Below are 21,249 nucleotides of genomic sequence, written 5' to 3'. Positions count from 1 at the left end.
TGGATTTACATGTATTCCCCATCCCGGTCCCCCCTCCCACCTCCCTCTCCACCCGATCCCTCTGGGTCTTCCCAGGCCCAGGCCCGAGCACTTGTCTCATGCATCCAAACTGGCTGGTGATCTGTTTCACCCTAGATAATATACATGTTTCGATGCTGTCCTCTTGCAACATCCCACCCTCGCCTTCTCCCACAGAGTCCACAAAAAATATGGAATGCTTCACAAATTTGCGTGTCATCCTTGCGCAGGGGCCATGCTAATCTTCTCTGTATCGTTCCAATTTTAGTACATGTGCTGCCGAAGCGAGCACCAGCAATGACCTCTTAACTGCTAAATCCAAAAAGCTTTCAGTTTTTAATTAGCCTCTCTAAAAATCTTTAAATACCACTGACCCCTCCTCTCTCCTTCATGAGGTTTTGTTAAAATATGTGATAAACATAATCCTAAGTATCTATCTTAAAACAAAGCTTAGGATTTCCTTCCTATGTCCACCCCAGAATAACTAAAGGATTTACAATGTAACCAATATTCAGATCTTCCTTCTACATTTAACTACTGAAAAAATGTAATAAAGATATGAAATTGATACTTACCGTGAAAGGAGAGCCCCCATTTCAGTGTTTTAGAAAAATAGATGGCATCACTTGTTTTTTTGAAAGTAAAGTTTTCATGGAAGACTTTTTCAGATTAGAAGATACACTACAAAAAAAAAAGGGTAAAGATAAAATTAACACTTAAATGGACTAAATTAAAAGTAATTATATCACTTATATAACATAATTGCTTATAACTCTTGTAATTTTAAATATTGGAAAAATACAGAAAACACATAAACCACAATATTTAAATTACAAAATGTTAGCACTGAAAGGGAATTAAGTTCATGTCCTATTCAACTATCTGATCTCTTATGTTGATCACCCCCTCTTTCTTGAAACCTCTGTTCTATAATATGCTAGTTATCTTTCTACTTTCCAAGCCGCCCCTCCATCTACATCATAAATGGCTAACCATTAGGAGCTTTCCCCTTTGTTTAAGGTAATGTTTGACACACATAAAATATATGGAAAGATGAATGTAAGCAAGCTTAAAGTGGACACTGTAAATTGTAAATCACCACATCACATAAGAACACCAATAACATTATCTAGTGCCCCTGTCCTCCTAACCTTTATCCTAATTATGTATTATCCATTGCTTTTTAAAATATAACACTAAAAAAAATAAACTAAAATATAACACTGTCACATATGTATATGTCCTTAAATAATATTTTGTTTAGGTATGTGTCCTCCCCCCACCCATCACCGTTTTTTCAGCTTGATAAACTGGTATGCTGAATGAAATATTTAGGGATGTGAATTTTTTCACTTATTTTTCTATGCTTTATCCATGTTACATTTTCACTGCCTTATATGGTATTCCATAATATATAAATATGCCACAATGTATTTATCTATTCAGTTTACAAACATCTGTATGGCTTATTTTTTTGCTTTTATCAACATTACTATTCAACTCGCCAGGTATGCTTACACAAGAATGTCTTTGGGATATACAACGTGGGAAATTGGTGGGTCACAGGGCATCCAAATTCTCATATCTATCAAAAATGCCCAAGTGTCTTCAATTGGATCACCGTACCAATTCATCAGCAGCATATGAACACATCTTCTCCAATACTAGGTAAAATCAAATTTCATAATTTGTAGCAGTACAGAACACATAAAATGGTATCACACCTGTAATCTGTTTATACCCGACTAGGTTGAAGATTTAGTAAGGCTGAAGATCTCTTCAAAAGTTTATTCATGTTTCATGTTCCTTTCTGCATCCCTTTGCTCAGAGTCTTTGACATTTTTATTGGGTTGTCTCTTTCTTATTAAATAATACACTTTGTTTATTCAGGACCAGGACTGGTTACATAATTTGTAGTCCCCATTACAATATAAAAAAGCTAGGCCACTTATTCAAAAATTAAGAATATCAGGGACTTCCTTGGTGGTCCAGTGGTTTAAAATCCACTGTGCAATGAAAGGGACACAGGTTTAATCCCTAGGAAGGGAACTAAAATCAAACATGCCCTGAAGCAACTAAGCCAGAGAGCCACAACTACTGAGTCCCCACGCCACAACTACAGAGCTCATGAGCTGCAACAAAAGATTCCCCCATGGCACAATAAGATCCCACGTGCCACAACTAAGACCCAACACAGCCAAATAAATAAAACTAAATTTTATAAAATTAAGAATTTCAAGACACTGACAGCTTAGCATTAAAATAGACATAGGGGGACTTCCCTGGTGGTCCAGTGGTTAAGAATCCCCCTCCAATGCAGGGGACATGGGTTGGATCCCTGATCCAGGAAGTTTCAAGATGCCGAAGGACAACTAAGGCCATGTACGACTGCTGAGCCCACGTTCTAGAGCCTGCACTCTGTAACAAGAGAAGTCACTGTGATAAGAAGCCCATGCATCACAACTAGCATTTTACCTTTATGATAGCAGCATCCTAATCATTAACTCATTTCTGGACTAGTCCATTCAAACTAAATTGGAACTTGTACCCCATGCTACGTCTGGAATTATCTCTATTTGTCTGTAATACTTCAAGCGAGAATTTTTTTTTTTAAATATTTATTTGTTTGGCTGTGCCTGGTCTTAGCTGCAGTATTCCGGATCTTCGATCTTTGCTGGAGCATGTGGAATCTTTAGTCGTGGCATGTGGTATCTAGTTTCCTGACCAGGAATCGAACCCAGGTCCCTTGCACTGGGAGCACAGAATCTTAGCCACTGGACCACCAGGGAAGTCCCCAAATCATAAACTGTAACAAAAATTCCAAACATCCAGTTTGAACGTTTTACATTTAAAAGAAAGGAGAAAAGGCTGAAAAATCTTCAAGTTCTCAATAAATCAGAAGGAATCAAAGGAGATCATAACTGCTGCTACTAAAGATGAAAATCTTCATTTGGAAACTTCAAAATAAAATTTGACTAGGAAGCAAATAATTTAACTCTAGTCTTGGTTTCTTTTCTTTTGAAATAAGGTCAATAATATGCTTTCTAAAATGGAAGGAATGTTATAATTTTAGAATAATGTCAACATATATCAAACTGCTCACCTTCCCAAAAGTAAGGGAATTAGTCAACTCAAAAATCACCAACATGCTGGTGCAGGACGTTGACAGTGACAGAGGCTATGTGGTGGGGGCATGTGTGTTGGGGGGGGTGGTGGATATATGGGAACTACACACTTCCCATTCAATTTTACTGTAAAACTAAAACTGCTCTTCATAACAAACAAACAAAAAGTCTATTTAAAAGGGAAAAGAGAAAAAGAAAGCAAAAAGTAATAATTAATTTAATACAGGCTAAAAATGAATGTAAGTATACTGCTTACTCTTGTTCCACAATTACTCTGACTCACTCAAACACAGAATTAAATACAATTTATTCTTAAAGTTTCTAGTATCCTTTAGATAAAAACAATGTTATTAATAACCTAACACATGAAGATCCACTCACAACTTTATTGTCAAAAGAAAACAGGACTTACTAAAAGAACTTCTGGACAAACATCTATTAAATTTTAAAGGGGTGGGGGTGGGAGGGAGAATTTCAAAATCTCATCCAAGCACTGAGAATGGCACATGATGAAACCAAACCCCCAACACGGAGTACCACAACTAGAGAAGCCTGCATGACCCAATGAACACCCAGCTCAGTCAAAATTTAAAAGAAAAAAAAAGAAAAGAAAAAAAATCTAAATTCCAACATAAAAAAGAAACAGACTCACAGATACAAACTAATGATTGGGCGGGTGGGGTAGGGGGGAGTGGGGAGTGTGACTGAGGTAGGGGATTAAGAAGTACAATCTACTGTTGGGTGGAAGATCCCCAGGAGAAGGGCGAAGATCCCCGGGAGGAGGTAATGGCAAACCACTCCCCCATATTCTTGCCTGGAGAATTCCATGGGCAGAGGAGCATGGAGATCTACAGGCCATAGGGTTGCAAAGAATTGGACACAACTGAGTAACACACACACAAATACACGCAAGGAGTTGGACACAATTCACACACATACACACAGGAAGTTAGGCAGGAGCAACAGAAGGGTGGCCTACTGAAAAGGATGCAAGCTGATCTCTAAACCCTACCCAAGTCAGGCCAGGAGAGCTCACGGATATGCTACAAAAAATAACCACAGAGATCATTCCAACTCCTGCCCATGCACCCTATGCACAAAGTGGATACAAACTAGCCATAGGGGCTTCTCCAACTCTTGACACAAGAGCCACTGATGCAAAGCTGTGTCCTCAAGTAACCTTAGGCAGCCAGGAGCCCATTATGGGTTAACAAGTATTCTATACATACATACAACTGATTATAACAGACTGAATAATGGGAAAGACACACACAATAGAGCTTGTTATTATGTCACATGCAACCGTCACTCAAAACAGTCTACACACACCTAGATAAACATGTAACAGCCCAATTTTGCAGGGTCCCAGACATACCCCCTTCCCTGATTGGCCTTGAACGTACACCCAATTTTCATTACCTTTCCTGACTGGTGACCCGTACAAGCCCTATTTTGCACAGGGCAGAACCAAGAGGAAGTATAAAAAGGAAAGCCACCAGGGACTGCTGCTTCTCCTTCAGGGTTACCTGCTGCCAAGTCTCAGGAGTTCACTATCCACTGTCTCCTTAAAAGTTCTGTCTGCCTGAGCAGTAACCAGTCTGTTGTTTCAAATTCTTGCTACAACAAGACAAGAGCCGAGAAATCCTGCTTGCTTGAGCTATAGTAATTATAATTAGTCTGTCATTCAAAATCTTTGTTATGACAACACAAGAACCCAAGGAGAGAAAAACTCACCTGTTGCTACTATATATAAAATAAGTAAACTATAAGGATATACTGTACAGCACAGGGAATTTAGTCAGTATTTTACAAGAACTATAAATGGAGTGTAATTGATAAAATGTTTGAATCACTATGTTGTACATACACCTGCAAACTAATATAAACTAGTATTTTAGATTGACTATCTCTCAATAATAAAATATAAACCAATAAACAATGTTGATATTTTTAAAATAACAATTCTTAAAATTTTATTTTTGGCTGTGCTGGGTCTTCATTGCTGTTGTGCTGGCTTTCTCTAGTTGTGGAGAGCTGGGACTACTCTGTGTTGCAATGCACAGGCTCCTCATTGCAGTGGCTTCTCTTGTTGAGGAGCAGAGGCTCTAGGCACTCAGGCTTCAGTAGCTGTGGCTTAGTTGCTCTTTGACATGGGTAATCTATCTGGACCAGTGATCAAACCTGTGTCCCCCACATTAGCAAGGGGATTCCTCACCACAAGATCACCTTGGAAGTCCATAAAGATGATATAACTAAAAATTAAATTCTAAAAATCACTTCATGGTGGACGTGCTAATCTCTCTCCTTTCCCTACTGGACCATCCTCACATACTACCAAAAACTCCTAGCTCTACATCAAAGGAATGTAATTTCTATTCTAACATTTATTTTTGTAAAATGCAATTAGAACACTCAAAATATACTTTGGGGGAATTCCCTGGTGGTCCAGTGGTTAGGACTCTACATTTCTACTGCAGAAGGCACAGGATCAATCCTAGTATCCCACATACTGAGAAGTCCAGCTCTCCTCCCAAAAAGTTTCTTCAATACCCATGAAATCAAATACTTCTTGATTATCCAAGAAATAATCAGATTATTAGTGTTTGAGTGTGTTAGTCTTACAGATGGAGATTATATATTCTGGCTTTTATTAAAAATACAGTAGAGGACCAATACAGCCAGTAAATAGAAGAGGGTAAAATGGCAATCTCATTAGTACTTTGGAAAATAAAAATTAAAGACACAATAAGATACCATGTGTGTACCCATCAGAATGGGTAAAAACTAAAGAAACTAATGATACCCAGGTTTATTGAAAATGTACAGCAGGGGAAATCTACATTGCTTGTGACATGGAAATTCCACCCTAGATATAAATTCAAAAGAAATGTGTGTACATTTCACCAAAAGATATTTACTAGAATGCTCACTGCAGCATTATTTCAAACTAGCCAAAAAGTATAAGTGCAAAACAGAATGGATGATATATCAGCATAATATAATACTATATTGCAATGAAAATGAATTAAGAACCTCAGAGATAATTATGCTGTGATACATTAAAAATATGCAAAATGCTAAGCAGAAAAAAAGTACAGGATAGTTGCTGCGATGTGTTTTGGGCAGAGAGATAAAGGTGTAATTTATATTGATATTTTCTTATAAGTATAAAAGACTCTGGGCTTCCCTGGTGGCTCAGACGGTGAAGAATCTGCCTGCAGTGCAGGAGACCTGGGTTCAATCCCTGGGTCAGGAAGACCCCCTGGAGACGAGAATGACAACCCACTCCAGTACAGAGGAGCCTGGCAGGCTAAAGTCCACGGAGCTGCAAAGAGTCAGACATGACTGAGTGTCACAATTGAGCAACTAACACTACCACCACAATTAAAAGACACTGGAAGATTATACAGAAACTAGTAATATTAGTTTCCTGGGCAGAGTCAGATATTAGGCAATTGGGATAGACATGAACTGGATAGTTGTAGAAGTGGGAGACTACTTTTTTTTATACCTTTTAATCTTTGAACCACAGGAATCTATTACATATTACAAATATAAATAATTCAGAAAAAGGATTCAAAGACCACAGATATATATGTTTTAAATCTATTTAGATATGAGCATTTGAGTTACAAAATTTGCAAACTCCTCAATGAAACAAAACTCATAAGTGATTCAAACATACACATACAGTGGGAATCACTCTTTTACACACTGTAAGAATGAGAACATATCTCTGTTCATTTTACTAAGCCACACGGAACAACTCATAATGACACTTAAAACATGGATAAATGTTATGAATACATTGGAGTTTTCTCTTTTTTAGAAGGGGGAGATCGACTTAAAAAACAAATATCAGTTCCAGAAGCTGGAAGTTTGAAATTAGGCTGCCATCATGGTCAGGTTCTTGGTGAGGGACTTCTTCCCGGTTTACAGACCACTGTCTTCTCCTTGTATCTTCATATGGTGCATAACAGAAGAGAGAGGCAGCAAGCTCCCTCAAGTCTCTTTTTATAAGGACACTAATGCCATAATGGAGCTTCCCGGTAGCTCAGATGGTAAAGGATCTGCCTGCAACATGGGAAACCTGGGTTCAATCCCTGGATGGGGAAGATCCCCTGGAAAAGGAAATGGCAACCCACTCCAGTATTATTGCCTGGAGACTTCCATGGACAGAGGAGCCTGGCAGGCTACAACAGTCCGTGGATCTGATTGACAGACTAACTCACGCTTTTTTTTTTTTTTTATTAGTTGGAGGCTAATTACTTAACAATATTGTAGTGGTTTTTGTCATACATTGACAAGAATCAGCCATGGTTTTACATGTATTCCCCATCCCGTTCCCCCCCCCACCTCCCTAACTCACACTTTTAATGCCATAATGAGAGCTCTAACTTATGATCTGATTATCTTCTAAAGGCCCCCACCTTTACCATCACAATGGGAATTAAAGTAACAACATCACCATTGTTTCAATGTTGAGCATTTTCCTATGCATTATTTTAGAGAATCCTCACAGAAAGCCTCTCCTGTAGCTGGAGTAGGGATCATTATAGGCACTGAATTCATGTGATCTCAAAGTCATCCAGCTGGGGCAAGGCAGTATAAGAATCCTAATTTGGGCTCCTGGTTTCTGACCATTGCCCTCCCCATCATTATGGCCTCGATCATGAAAAAAGTGGTTCCTCCTGAAAATAATGCTATTCTCAAATGTAAAGTACTCCCATTTTTTCCTCCCCTGGTGGCATTGACATATTTGCTTGTTTTGTTTGTTTACAAGATTAGTTTCGGGTCACCAGCATATTGTTAAATAAAAGACATCAGATGAAAAGGTACCCCTACTGCATGATTCATGTACGTAACATTCAAAAAATGGGCAAAACTGACTCTAGGGTGTCAGCTTTCAGAATAGTGACTTCTTTGGGAAAGAAACAAACGGAAGTGAGTGGGGTGGGAGGTGGCACACAGGTGGGCTCTTGGCAATGTTCTGCTTCTTGGTGGCAGTTACATGGATCTATTTACTTTGAGATAAAATCATGATATTATTATTACATTGATGATTTTCTGCCATTTACTGTATGAGTTCGACTTCACTGAAAAAAAAACGTTAAAAGGAGGAAAAAAAACAGTGAACATATTACATGTTAAACTGACAAAAAGATCTGACAGTATCAACTATTTGAGATTATGTTAAACAACCAAAACGTTTTACCTTCCTTTTGACAGTGTAAATTAGTATGAACTCTCTAAGGAAAACAATCTGGCATTATCTAACATCTTTTCATCACTTTTAAGATGAAATGTTTTCTGCATTTGAACCCCTCTGATACAGAAATGCATCTTACAGTCACTATCAGGCAGCACGAATGCCTCATGTGAACCTGGTTCTTCTTCCTGATGGCCCAATGAGACAACTACACCCCTTTAACATTTCAGTACACAAATCATGTAAGGGCCATCTGAAAAGAAAAATACCTATCTTGGCTGTTGTCTGAAACTTTTGTTGACATCTTCTGGTAAAAAAATCACCAAAAAAAATCCAGATTGAGTGTCAGAGGCTTATAAAAATCCAACCTTAAGGTTTACACACTCTGCTCTACCTGTTAAACTTGAATTAGGAAAAAAAAATGTATAAATAAGGATAACAATTTCTGCTTCGAAACCCCTATAATAGTTAAGGTCACAGAAAAAAGCAGGGGGAGAGGGGAAGATTCTTGAAACTATGGGGACTCTTAACCTCACTCATTAGAAAATTGCAAATTAAGACTATACTTAGACCCAATTTAACCTCTTTGCCTGGGTACAATGTTGCCAAGACTGTGAGGAAATACAAATCACCCACCTTAAGAATAGAACAGTAAGTATGTAAATTATGTGGCCGATATTTTAAAGAACCTTATTGTGGTAAATATTTTGCAATATATACCTGTATCAAATCATCACACTACACACCTTGAATTCAAACATGTTATACGTCAATTAAATCTCAATAAAGCTGGGGAAGGAGGAGAGAAACACAAATTATCCCCTTTCACTGGTGGGAGAGTCAGGGTCCAAACATAAGGGCAACCAAGCAATATCTATAAAAATTACAAAGGTATATGGCGTTTTATTAGTAGTACCACATCTGAATTTATTCCATAATTATATACTTGCACACAAGCAAAATGCCAGATGTACAAGGTAGTTCATTGCAACACTGTTATAATAATGAAAAAACAGAAACAAGTCAACAGAGAACTGGTTAAATAAGTTATCAAAGGGAAATCATACAAAACAAAAACTATATACTGGAATGAAACAAAACTACTCTACAGGAAGATCTTTTGTAAAGATCTTCATTGTTAAGTAAAAAACACAACATACAAAGGGAAGGGTCCATTGTTAAATAAAAAACACAATGTACAAAGGAAAGGGTACCTGCAGATCAACAGATATACGTACTTTTTGGAGTTGGTGACCTTTTTGGATGAAGATATTTTTATTGCCTTTATTTATATATAGAAACTCTAGAAGACTACATTAAAGGCTAATAAACAGTTTCCTGGAAAGAGGGAGTTTTGGAGGAATGTCATAAATAGGAACAGGGTGGCTGAGGGCTAAGGGCAGAAGAGTTTCTATATCGGAAATGTTTTTAAGACCATGGGAAAACCAGTATACATAGATTGGTGGTGGTGGTGGTGGTGGTGGTAGTGGTGTAGTCAAGAAGCTATGTCCAACTCTGTGACCCCATGGACCATAGCCTGCCAGGCTCCTCTGTCCATGCGAATTTCCAGGCAAGAATACTGGAGTGGGTTGCTATTTCCTTTTCCAGGGCATCTTCGTGATTCAGGGATAGAAACTGAGTCTTATGTATCTCCTGCATTGGCAGGCAATTCTTCACCTGGGGGGCCAGCCTATACATAGATTAGTAAATTAATAAACCAAATTAGGGTCCAAATACTACCAGCATACACATATGATGACAGAAACTATTCTTTTACGCTATCTGTAACTGAGGCAACAGCAGTATCCATCTCACTGAAGTCTTGTAGTGTGAACACATCCACCTGGACTGTCATCATCTCTAACACTAGCCTCCTTAAGAAAGTACATTTTCTCCAAAATTCCATTTTGCTTCTCTCAGAATCAGGTCAATCTCCTTTCCTCTAGTTACATAAAACCTCAAGACTCTTCTGAACAAAAGACTCACCGAAAGGTTCTCGCACTCTCACTTGTAGGTCCAAGGACTAGTCTTTTCTACTCACCACTAATTCACCCTAACAACTAAAGCATGGTCTAATAAATAAGGGGACGTACAAAAGGGAACATTTAGAGTTTATTTCCCAGGTGGTGCAGTGGTAAAGAATCCACCTGCCCATGCAGTCAACTCAAGAGACTCAGGTTCGATCCCTGGGTCAGGAAGATCCACTGGAGTCAGAAATGGCAACCCACTCCAGTATTCTTGCTTGGAAAATTCCATGGACAGAGAAGCCTGATGGGTTACAGTTCCTGGGGTTGCAGAGTCAAACATGACTGAACACACACACAAACATACCAATGTTAGGTAGCTGGAATATAAAAAGGAGTCCAAGATGGCCATGGCTAGAAGAACCACTGAGAGGGCACACAAAAGAAAAAAAAAAGGCCAGGAAAGAGGAGGCTGAGGACCAGAGTGAGAACCTCTGGCAGGAAAACATTCCCCCTTCCCTGATTGGCCTTGGGTATATGCCCATCTTGTTGGCAGGTACAAGCCCTACTTTGCATAGGGCTGAACCAGTCAGGCTCCGGGGGGAGGAGACAGTATAGAAAAGGAAGCCAAGAGGGGTTGGGGCCCTCCTCCAGAGGTCTGCCTGCCCTCACCTTTCCAGGGTTCACTGCCTGCTCCCTGCTTGAGCTGTAACAGAGCTGTAACTAGTCTGTCCTTACAAAAACTGCCTGCTTAATAAAATCCTGCCTGTTTGAGCGGTAAGTGTTGTGTTGTTTCAGATCTTTGCTACGATGAGACAAGAACTAAGGGACACCAATAATATCTCCTACTTAAACTAAAACAATGAGATAACCCCTATTTTGAACTGTCCTCCATAGTGAATTATATCATACATCTCTCATTTCCCTAAAATGCAAGACATTATTTGACTAAATTCTGGTAACAACAAGATTAAGTATGAGAGTCTGGAGCATAAACCTCTGGTGCCTGTGCAGATGTTGCCCATTCCATCACCCTGTCCATCAGGCCAGATCCTATGCACCTGCACCAGGTCAGTGACATTTTCTCTAGAGCCCTTTCTGATCCCCCATGGCTCACTCCCATGGGATCCTGCCGTGACTTGTATCTCATTTATCACAGTGCATTATAAATAATTAGTTTCCTTATATCCCTTGCAGGACAAATAGAGAATAACATCCAAATTTACAATCCAACTACCTGCAAAATGACTCTGATCACATCAGGTAATAAAAAATGTTCACTTAGTGAATTAAAGAAACTGCACATGTAGCTAAAATCCCACTTAATGTTCTGCTTCACTCCTAAGGCATTTTACTTCATTTAGTCCCTGTTTTGAAGAAACAGCAACTCCAATAACACTTATTAAAATATTATCAATGTCTTAGATATAAGGCTTCCATAGATATAAAGCTGCTGAAAATATTTAGAAAACATGTCACTCACTTCAGAAGTGTTACATAAAACTATGTAAAAACTAAGTATGTCTATTAAAAGGAAATAAAATAAAGAGACTTCCCCAGCAGTCCAGTGGTTAATAATCTGAGCTTCCACTACTGGGGGGAGGGGGAAGTGTATTCATTAGATTCTTGGTCAGGGAACTAAGATTCTGCATGCCCCATGGTCAAAATAATAAAAATAATTAATATTATCATTATTAGTATCCCACATGCTCTGCAGAGTGGCAAAAAAAAGGTAATGAAGTAAAAAATTAGCTGATGTTGCAGTGCTAAATTTTCACAACCCTTGTTCTTCTCTTGTTTTAAAGAAAGTATAATATATAATGATAACAAAGAGTAAGTATAGGCAACATTTTGCAAGAAGGTAGACAGGGTTCTAGGAACCAAGCATTTCTACCAGTCTCAAAACACTAACTTATACAAGCATCCCCACATGGGCTATTCCATGTGACCCAAGGAAAAGGAACAGAGAAGAGAATAAACAACTATTCACATACACCAAAGAACTGTGTGACCACTGTTTACAATTCAAGATGGGATTTCAAATTTTATCAAACACTGGTAAAAACTGGGAAACATGCAGAAAAATCAAACTTGAAAGATGCCTTTTAAATACATCTTAGTTAACCATGTTAACCTAAAAATAGTCATTCTTTCTGTACTTGGTTTTTTGGCTTTTTTTCCTTTAGCAATATATCCTGGAAATCACATTATATCAGTTCATGGACATATTTCTCATTCTTTTTTTTAACATCTGAATATATCAATGGTATAACCATTGTGTGGATATACCACTGTTAGGTGGCTCAGTGGTAAAGAATCTGCCTGCCAATGCAGTAGACACGGGATCAATCCATGGGTCGGGAAGATCTCCTGGTGAAGTAATGGCAATCCACTCCAGTATTCCTGCCTGGAGAATTCCATGGGCAGAGGAGCCTGGCGGGCTACAGTCCATGGGGTCACAAAAGAGTTGGACATGACTTAGCGGCTAAACAAGAACAACAGATTGTTTCCAATATTTTTACAATGTAAACTACTGATATCCTCCAGTTCTGCTCCCCCTTCAAACAACATCTCAGATGAAAGGACAAAAAAAAAAAAAAACTGGCTTTGAGCTCAAAACTTACCAAATTCAATCAACACTCCCACTGTCCCTGACCCAGCCTCAGTCTAAGCCATTATCAGCATTTATAGGCTATTCTGCTTCAACATCCCCCTAAATCAGTGTCTCTGCCTCCATCCTAATTGCTCTACGATTCATGTATGTCAGAGGAACCGGAATGCACCTCATTGAGCATAAACAGCATAAATTGCTTGCTTAAAACCTTCCCAAACTTCCCACTGTAACCTCACCTGAGCAGCAACTATGACCTAGTAAAACCCTAGATCTGGGCTCTGTCTGCGTCTGATCCCAGTTTCCACTCTTCCTCATTCACCACCTTTCAGTCATAATGGTTTCCTGTTTGTCCCTCTCATACTTACTGTGTTCCTAACTTAGTGCTTTTGTACTTGTTATCCTTTCAGTTTAGAATTTACTGTCCCAAGTTATCTCTCACCTTCTAACATCCAGGTCTCAACTCAAAAGTCACCTCTTCTAAGAGGTTTCCTATGTACCACCACAAATCACTTCAGTGCAGTTCAGTTTAGTCGCTCAGTCGTGTCTGACTCTGCGACCCAATGAATCGCAGCACGCCAGGCCTCCCTGTCCATCACCAACTCACAGAGTTTACTCAAACTCATGTCCATCAAGTCAGTGATGCCATCCAGCCATCTCAGTCTCGGTCGTCCCCTTCTCCTCCTGCCCCCAATTCCTCCCAGCATCAGGGTCTTTTCCAATGAGTCAACTCTTTGCATCAGGTGGCCAAAGTACTGGAGTTTCAGCTTCAGCATCAGTCCCTCCAAAGAACACCCAGGACTGATCTCCTTTAGGATGGACTGGTTGGATCTCCTTGCAGTCCAAGGGACTCTCAAGAGTCTTCTCCAACACAAACAGTTCAAAAGCATCAATTTTTCGACGCTCAGCTTTCTTCACAGTCCAACTCTCACATCCATACATGACCACTGGAAAAACCACAGCCTTGACTAGACAGACCTTTGTTGGCAAAGTAATGTCTCTGCTTTTTAATATGCGATCTAAGTTGGTCATAACTTTCCTTCCACAATTCAGACTGTAACCTAATTCATCAGCTACCACATCACTTGACTACCTTCATAAGACTTACTAGTACTTGCCATTCTCATTTATTATTTTTTAAACTTTAAAAAAATTTTTTTAAGATTTATCTATTTTTGGCTCTCCTGGCATGTGGGCTTTCTCTAGTGGTTGAGAACAGGGGCTACAGTCTAGTTGCGATTGGCAGGCTTCTCACTGCAGTGGCTTCTCTTGTTGTTGAGTATGGGCTCTAGGATGAGCAGGCTTTAATAGTTTTGGCTCGCAGGCTTTGCAGCTCCAAGGCATGTGGGATCTTCCCACAGCAAAGATCAAACCCAAGTTCCTTGCATTGGCAGGCATATTCTCAAACACTGGGACCACCAGGGAAGCCTTCATTTGTTATTTACATGTTTGTCTCTTCCAAAGGAAAACACATAAAGTCTTGAGGATACATTTTAATCCATATAAATTTAACTCTCTAGAGTCAAATTGTTTCAAATAGTTCTCCATGGACTTGCCTACTCTGGATATTTTCTATAAATGGATCATATAATACAGTCTTCTGTAACTGGCTTCTTTCACTTAGCACAATGTTTACAAGGTACATCCGTATGGCAGTATGTATAAGAAACTTATTCCTTTTTAAGATTGAATACTATTCCACTGTACAGATAAAATGCATTTTATCTACTAATTAGTTGTTGACATATAGATTGTTTCCAATTTGTGGCTATTATGAAAATACTGCATTGAACACTCATGAACAAATGTTTGTATGAACATGTGTTTCAATTCTCTTTGGTATAAACCTAGCGGTAGCAAGTGTCATTTGATATTTCTGTTCAACTTTTTAAGGAATTGACAAACTGCTTTCCCAAAATGGCTGCACTACATTATAATTCAATCAGCAATATGTAAGGATTCCAATGCCATATGCAACATTTATTATTATCCACTTTTTTTTATTATAGCCATACTTGTAAAGTGAACTGGAGATCAAATTGCCAACATCCATTGGATCACAGAAAAAGCAAGAGAGTTCCAAAAAACATCTACTTCTGCTTTATTGACTATGCCAGTGCCTTTGACTGTGTGGATCACAATAAATTGTGGAAAATTCTTAAAGAGATGGGAATACCAGACCACCCTACCTACTTCCTAAGAACTCTGTATGCAGGTCAAGAAGCAACAGTAAGAACCAGACACGCAACAATGGACTGGCTCCAAATTGGGAAAAGAGTTTGTCAAGGCTGTATACTGTCACCTTATATTTAAGTTCTATGCAGCGTACATCATGCAAAATGCTGAGCTGGATGAAGCACGAGCTAGAATCGAGATTGCCGGGAGAAATATCAATAACCTCAGATATGTAGATGACACCACCCTTATGGCAGAAATCAAAGAGGAACTAAAGAGCCTCTTGATGAAAGTGAAAGAGGAAATAAAAGAAAAGAAAGTGAAACAGGAGAGTGAAAAAGCTGATTTAAAACTCAACATTCAAAAAACAAAGATCATGGCATCCAGTCCCATCATTTCACAACAAACAGACGGGGAAACAATGAAAACAGTGGTAGACTTTGTTTTCTTGGGCTCCAAAAACACTGCAGATGGTGACTGCAGCCATGAAATTAAAAGATGCTTGACCTTGGAAGAAAAGCTATGACCAACCTAAAAAGCATATTAAAAAGCAGACACATTACTTTGCTAACAAAGGTCCGTCTAGTCAAAGCTATGGTTTTTCCAGTAGTCATGTATGCAACTAAGAGTCGGACCATGGAGAAAGTTGAGTGCCAAAGAAATGATGCTTTTGAACTGTGGTGTTGGAGAAGACTCTTGAGAGTCCTTTGGACTGCAAGGAGATCAAACCAGTGAATCCTAAAGGAAATCAGTCCTGAATATTCACTGGAAGGATGCTGCTACAATTGAAGCTCCAATACTTTGGCCACCTGATGCAAAGAACTGACTCATTGGAAAATACCCTGATGCTAGGAAAGACTGAAGGCAAGAGGAGAATGAAACAGAGGATGAGATGGTTACATGCCATCACTGATTCGACAGACATGAGTTTGAGCAAGCTCCAAGAGTTGGTGATGGACAAGGAAGCCTGGTGTGCTGCAGTCTATGGGGTCACAAAGACTCGGACATGACTGAGTGGCTGAAATGAACTGTAAAGTGAAGTATTAACGAATGGTTTCAATTTGCATTTCCCTAATGACTAATACTGTTGAGCAACTGTTTATGTGCACATTAGCTATTTGTGTATCTTGCTAAGAAAAGTGTTTATTCAAGCTAGTTAATCTGCCAGTTTTTAAGCTGGATTATGGTAAATTTTTATTATTGAGTTTCTCATGTTCTTTATAATATTACATATACTCCTTATCAGATACATGCTTTGCTAATATTTTCTGATTTGCCCTCTATCTGAACACTGTGCTTAGTCACTCAGTCAGGTTTGACACTTTGCAACCCCATGAACTGTAGCCCACCAGGCTCCTCTGTCCATGGGGATTCTCCAGGCAAGAATACTGGAGTGGGTTGCCATGCCCCCCTAGAGTGGCTCTTCCCAATCCAGGGATCAAACCCAGGTCTCCCACATTGCAGTCAGATTCTTCACTGTCTGAGCCACCAGGGAACCTCTAGGCTGTCAGTGTTAGCTTACAACCATAAATAACATACTAAAAACAATTTACAGGAACTTGTTACCACTGACAAATGGTTATTAAAACATACATTTAATAGGGATACAATAACTTCTTTAAGGTAGTATGAGAACTTGGAGTCACAGATTATTCATATGTTGTCAACACTTGATAGTACTGTAAGCAAAGAACACCTTTGATTTACAAAGCGCTAAATTGGCAACTGTCAAGACCAGGAGCTGACTGTGGCTCAGATCATGAACTCCTTATTGCCAAATTCAGACTGAAATTGAAGAAAGTGGAGAAAACCACTAGACCATTCAGATATGACCTAAATCAAATCCTTTATGACTACACAGTGGAAGTGAGAAATAGATTTAAGGGACTAGATCTGATAGACAGAGTGCCTGATGAACTACGGATGGAGGTTCGTGACACTGTACAGGAGACAGGAATTAAGACCATCCCCAAGAGAAAGAAATGCAAAAAAATCAAAATGGCTGCCTGAGGAGGCCTGACAAATAGCTGTGAAAAGAAGGGAAGTGAAAAGCAAAGGAGAAAAGGAAAGATATTCCCATTTCAATGCACAGTTCCAAAGAATAGCAAGGAGAGATAAGAAAGCCTTCCTCGGCGATCAATGCAAAGAAACAGATGAAAACAACAGAATGGGAAAGACTAGAGATCTCTTCAAGAAAATTAGAGATACTAAGGGAACATTTTATGCAAAGATGGGCTCAATAAAGAACAGAAATGGTAGGGACCTAAGAGAAGCAGAAGATATTAAGAAAAGGTGGCAAGAATACACAGAAGAACTGTACAAAAAAGATCTTTACAACCTAGATAATCACGATGGTGTGATCACTCACCTAGAGCCAGACATCCTGGAATGTGAAGTCAAGTGGGCCTTAGAAAGCATCACTAAGAACAAAGCCAGTGGAGGTGATGGAATTCCAATTGAGCTATTTCAAATTCTGAAAGACGATGCTGTGAAAGTGCTCAATATGCCAGCAAATTTGGAAAACTCAGCAGTGGCCACAGGACTGGAACAGGTCAATTTTCATTACAATACCAAAGAAAGACAACGCCAAAGAATGCTCAAACTACCACACAATTGCACTCATCTCACAGGCTAGTAAAGTAATGCTTAAAATTCTCCAAGCCAGGCTTCAACAATACATGACCTGTGAACTTCCAGATGTTCAAGCTGGTTTTAGAAAAGCCAGAGGAACCAGAGATCAAATTGCCAACATCTGCTGGATCGTCGAAAAAGCAAGAGAGTTCCAGAAAAACATCTATTTCTGCTTTATTGACTATGCCAAAGCCTTTTGACTGTGTGGATCACAATAAACTGTAGAAAATTCTGAAAGAGATGGGAATACCAGAACACCTGACCTGCCTTTTGAGAAATCTGTATGCAGGTCAGGAAGCAACAGTTAGAACTGGTCATGGAACAACAGACTGGTTCCAAATAGGAAAAGGAATATATCAAGGCTGTATATTGTCACCCTACTTATTTAACTTATATGCAGAGTACATCATGAGAAACGCTGGGCTGGAAGAAGCACAGACTGGAATCAAGATTGCATGGAGAAATATCAATAACCTCAGATATGCAGATGACACCACCCTTATGGCAGAAAGTGAAGAAGAACTAAAGAGCCTCTTGATGAAAATGAAACAGGAGAGTGAAAAAGTTGGCTTAAAGCTCAACATTCAGCAAACTAAGATCATGGCATCTGGTCCTACCACTTCATGGCAAATAGATGGGGAAACAGTAGAGACAATGGCTAACTTTATTTTTCTGGGCTCCAAAATCACCACAGATGGTGGCGTCTAGTCAAGGCTATGGTTTTTCGAATAGTCATGTATGGATGTGAGAGTTGGACTATAAAGAAAGCTGAGCGCAGAAGAATTGATGCTTTTGAACTGTGGTGTTGGAGAAGACTCTTGAGAGTCCCTTGGACTGCAAGGAGATCCAACCAGTCCATCCTAAAGGAGGTCACTCCTGGGTGTTCATTGGAAGGATTGAGGTTGAAGATGAAATGCCAATACTTTGGCCACCTGATGTGAAGAACTGACTCATTGGAAAAGATCCTGATGCTGGGAAAGATTGAAGGCAGGAGGAGCAGGGAATGACAGAGGATGAGATAGTTGGATGGCATCACCAACTCAGCAGAAGTGGGTTTGGGTAGACTCTGGGAGTTGGTGATGGACAGGAAGGCCTGGCATGCTGTGGTTCATGGGGTCGCAAAGAGTCGGACATGACTGAGTAACTGAACTGAAATGAAATTGGCAATTTAGCAAACACCACAAAATCAAAACCACAATCTTTCTAAACTCCTTAGATTTAAAAATACATCTACAGTAAAATAGCTTCCAATATCTGATATCTGAAGAAGTACCTGTGCCAGAGAGAAACTCTTTTTCAGTAAAGCCAGGGAAGGGGTTAGGGTGGATTTCACGCTAACCAAGATGATTAGAAAAGCTCTTCGAACAATTCTCAGGCGTGAAGGGTAAATTCAAGGAAGGGCTTCCCTATGCGCTAGGGAATCCATTGCAGCCTGCACGCCCTCGAGCTGGTAGCCTCCTCCTCTAGGTCCCTTTTACTCAACTAAAATAAAGCTCTAAAATGCAGAGGCTCTAAAATTCTCTGCCACAATTTTCATGAAATGTCTAACTTGTGTGCCGAGGAAAGCCCCAACCTCTTGGAAGACTAATCTGACATTCCAAATGTCTGAATTTTAACCAAAGTCAGCTTATTAGTATGCCACATCGTATTAGCAAAGCATTCAATTACTGTTAGATAATTTAACAACAAATGGGTTAACACTGTTATCACATTTTCTAGATAAAGAAATAACAGAAATAACCTGACAGATTATTTGATCTCTGGAAAAGAAAAAGCCATTAAAATAATTTCCCAGTTTCTATTATGTTTTATAAAAGCAGATTACTTAAGCTTTTAGTAGTTAAAATCACAACATATTTTTGATTGGCACCACAACCTGTAAACATGGCACCACACAAAGACACTCACTTTGGCATACCCTTAGAACAAGGTTCACAGAATTATATTAATGGCATAGTTTAAAAAACAGGTTTTTCTGGGAATTCCCTGGCAGTCCAGTGGTTAGGACTCAGCATATTCACTCCCAGGGCCAGGGTTCAATCCCTTGTTTGGGAACCAGGATCCTGCAAGCCATGGGTTGTGAATTTTTAAAAAACAGGCTTTTCTTCTAAAGGGTAGAGATATTCACTAAAATTATCCATAATGTACACTAAAATTTTACTATATTCTCATTTTTGTTTTTTATGTTAATGATTCAAAAAGCCTTATATGGTCTTTAAATTAAGTGGATACAACAATGCTTATTACTCTCACTAACTTCTCAGAACATTTCTATAAAATCAGCTAAAGTCTGGTCATTGAATGCATGATATATAATTCCTTAAGAATTCTTAAATTCTGCAATTTCTTTCCCAGCATACTTTGAGCATCAGCCTTTAGAAAACTCAGCAAGTATTAAAATCAGCATTAGGAAGTCAACTTTCCATTTCAAAAGGATTCTTCCCCTTATAAACAGAACCAGGATTTCCTTAACATAAGCAGGGCAATAGTTTCTAATATAGGCTAAGAGATGGGTATGTTAACATACAATTATAAGCACATCAGTGGTTTGTTTATAAAATCTTCAGAAATTTTTCAGACTTAAGAGAAACATTCAGAAGAAACATCACTATTACATTCATTAAGTCAGTCACATGATACCTTATGTTATGTGGTCAGCAGAATAAGGCATCCCAGGAATGACTGAGTTGACATATTACATTAAGTAGAGGTACACTGGCAGGGAGGTGGGGTGGTAGAAGGGGGGTGGCATTCCTTAAATCATTTTCTTTCTTCCCTTATCAGATATGATTATCTCCACTTGTCTCTCCACACTAGCTCCCTTTCTGCCTAACAATCTAGATTTTGTCCCATCCCTCAATTAAGAAAGTTTAATAACCAAGTCCTTCAAGACTTAATTCAAGTCTGACTTCCAGGATGCGCTCCCTCACTAGTCCAGCTCACTCTGACTTCGGTCTCCTCAGAATTTTAGGGTTTTTTAAAACACAATTATATACATTACACTGTATGTTGTCTCTTAATGTTGATTATTTTACTGTATATGTCTTATACCCTCAACCAGTAACTGCTGGAAAAAGAAGGATTTATTTTCTCCATATGACATATGGTATTTTAATTCTGGTATTATTATATCATCTTTTTATTCACCTCAAAGAAGTCCTAAAATTTCATTTCACTATTTCTTTTTCTTTTTCTAACCATGAAACTTACAACTGACATCTATATCCCATCCAAGAAATTAAAGGGAGGGAAAAAAAAAACCAAAATATATTACTTATTCAAATACTAAAAATCTCTCACCTAAAAGAAGCTCAAAAAGCTGTTTTTGATGTTAAATTCAAAATTATGAAACTTCTAGGAGAAAATCTAGGTGACCTTGTATTTCACTATGAGTTTTCTAGACAACATAAAAAGCACAATCCATGGGTGGTGGAGTGGTGGTAAGTTGGACATAATTAAAATCAAAATTTTCTGTTCTTTGAAACACTGTTCAGTTCAGTCACTCAGTCATGTCTG

General features: G+C 38.9%; 1 non-coding gene across 1 annotated transcript; it reads right to left on the bottom strand.

Moving 5' to 3' along the window:
• Window positions 1-203: 203 nt before the first annotated feature.
• LOC139034960 (U6 spliceosomal RNA) lies at window positions 204-310 on the bottom strand. Its single transcript, XR_011487521.1, has one exon. It is a non-coding gene; the product is annotated as a U6 spliceosomal RNA (small nuclear RNA).
• Between the last annotated feature and the right edge of the window lie 20,939 nt (window positions 311-21,249).

This window comes from Odocoileus virginianus, chromosome 4, assembly GCF_023699985.2.
Source record: "Odocoileus virginianus isolate 20LAN1187 ecotype Illinois chromosome 4, Ovbor_1.2, whole genome shotgun sequence".
Classification (NCBI taxonomy): domain Eukaryota; kingdom Metazoa; phylum Chordata; class Mammalia; order Artiodactyla; family Cervidae; genus Odocoileus; species Odocoileus virginianus.
Note: the sequence above shows the minus strand (reverse complement) of the source record. Positions and strands in the feature narration are given on the sequence as shown.